General features: G+C 38.7%; 1 pseudogene; it reads right to left on the bottom strand.

Annotated features, from left to right (window-relative positions):
- Window positions 1–1371, bottom strand: part of LOC134839766 (putative uncharacterized protein DDB_G0282133) — a 15819-nt pseudogene extending 14448 nt beyond the window's left edge.
- Between the last annotated feature and the right edge of the window lie 1129 nt (window positions 1372–2500).

Below are 2500 nucleotides of genomic sequence, written 5' to 3'. Positions count from 1 at the left end.
GCATTGCTGCTGTTGCTATTCTTGTTGATGTTTTTTTATTGTTGGCTTGATTGTTGTTATTATTGTTGCTGTTGCTGCTGTTGTTGTAGTTGGTGTCGATGTTGTTGTTGCCCTCATGCTTATTTTTTTTAATTTTGTTGTTGCTGTTTTTGATATTGATGTTGATGATGTTACTGTGGTTGTTGCTAATGCTGTTGCCGCTGTATTTGTGCTTGTTACTTTAGAAGAAAGTATAAGAATACAGATTTTTTCCGCAAAAGAAGCCTGGTGTAGCAGGGATGATAGCACGCCTCCTATTACTACTCCCTTTTGTTGAACCCTGATGCCGGTAAACACATATTTTTGGTAACTAAGTCCACAAATAGGCAACAAAAGAACCCCTGTATTTTAGTGCTGACACTAGACCGACTCATGGAAATTTTGGTCGGCTTCACTCTCCTTGCCAATTTATGACCCGAAGAGTAGTAAGCTGCTTCCAAGAAGGTTATATGCTCTAGTGTCTCTTTCGTAAGTAGACATAAACGTGTATTTACACAGGAAATACTATCCAAGCAGATGCTTGAACTTTTTATTGGAGTTAGATTTTGTTTGTAGGCTAAATTTTTAGGATTAGAAACACTAGGAATGGAATTCAATACTAGGTTATTAGAGTTACAATATGTTGCGTTATGTTGTTGTGTTGTGTAATTGTGTACCATTTTGTTGGTGTAATGATTGTTTTATTGTGATTAGTTGTGTCTTGTATCATAAACTGTTCCAGATGCTTAGCTGGCAGCTCAATTCATTTTAGTTTGACATATAGTGATGTTTTAAAGATATCTCGGTAAAGGTAACCTCTCTCGGTGCTATGTTTTAATTGAAAACGAAAATTCCAATCGACACAAATGATGTTACAAATGTTTTTGCTGAGAAAAAACGGATCGAATAACGTTTTCTCATATGTGATTTTTTTTAGATCGTGATTAATCAAGCTTTTGCTAATTGACCTTGAAACAAAATACAGGAAATACTGAAACGAACGAAAATGAGTGATACTTACGACCTTATGAATCTAATCTCCGCTAGTCTAGGATGAGCTGTAGATGAGATCTACCAAAGTCTAGATGGTAACTTCGGACTGGAGGATCCGTAGCTGGCATTGTTTGTAGCTGCACTAATGCACGCTATGGGAAGAGAGAGCCGTGGAGGTGGTGCTAGTTTGGTGGTGGTGGTGTTGGTGCTATTTTGGCCTTTGGCGAGTGCGGTTACGCCAAAAAGGGTAGCAGTAGGCTCATGCGATGGCATTTGGACAGATGCCTGCTCACTACCTGGCTCGTGAGCCAAGCTTGGGCTCGCAAAGGGACTACAGGCTAGGAGAGATGCCTCTGCCATTCCGCCCCAATTCCTCCACAAACCTATCTTTCGATCGAAAATATCACGTGAATATCACGTGAGTAACGGTATCTTCAGCTACAGCTGATTTCCCCACTGCCTCTTCATCATCGAAGAATATTAAAATGAACGAAATCGAGTTGCAGACCGTAGTAGCGAGTGAGACTTGCTAACTCGAATCGGTGAAAAGTTTATGGGATCAAGTGTCTCACATTAGCCAGTTGTCAATAGGGATTTTTTCGATCGAAAATATTACGTGAATATCACGTGAGTAACGGTATCTTCAGCTACAGCTGATTTCCCCACTGCCTCTTCATCATCGAAGAATATTAAAATGAACGAAATCGAGTTGCAGACGGTAGTAGCGAGTGAGACTTGCTAACTCGAATCGGTGAAAAATTTATGGGATCAAGTGTTTCACTTTAGCCAGTTAACAATAGGGATTTTTTCTTCATTCCACTAAAATGAATGGAGCGTAAATCCGGGTTAAATTTTGCATACACGTTTTGATGATGCTCTTCTTTGCACTTACTCAAAGTTTTGCGACCATTATCAGCACCTAAGGTTTTGTTACATAGTCTCCCTAACAGCGCTATGCTGGCTTAAACGCTTTACTGACCTTGTTGACCTAAATGAAAAATTTGGCCCCTCATCTGGCTGATTTAACCTTTTCAAACTAACTAACATTGTAATTTCCGAATATCAAAAAATGGAGTGAGCAGTCACTAACTCGCGTTTTCCACAACTCTTGAGCTACTGAAATACCTTGAACAGGTTTTTTTTCAATCCAAATAACTTTTATTACAAATCATGAGTTTTCGAGAGTCAGGAGTGGTAAATATATCTCCTCTGGATCCAATTTGTAAGAATCACTAAAATTTAAACGATTTAAAAATTGTTTTTAACCCTGAATTTCGTAGCAATCAGGTATTCTGCGGATACTGACGACTGGCTATTTGCTCATCTTTCAGAAAAGCCATAATCAAATATTTTTGGATCATCTCATAGTATAAGGTCTGCGTAAAGCGTTTGCCTGCCTTGAATGAACCAAATCTAACTTGCTAACTCGAATTGGTGAGAAATTATTTGGTACAAGTATCTCATATCAGCCAATTAACAAAGGGACTTT

This window comes from Symsagittifera roscoffensis, chromosome 2, assembly GCF_963678635.1.
Source record: "Symsagittifera roscoffensis chromosome 2, txSymRosc1.1, whole genome shotgun sequence".
NCBI lineage: Eukaryota > Metazoa > Xenacoelomorpha > Acoela > Convolutidae > Symsagittifera > Symsagittifera roscoffensis.
The sequence above is the reverse complement of the archived record's forward strand: the minus strand, read 5'-3'. Positions and strand labels throughout refer to the sequence as shown.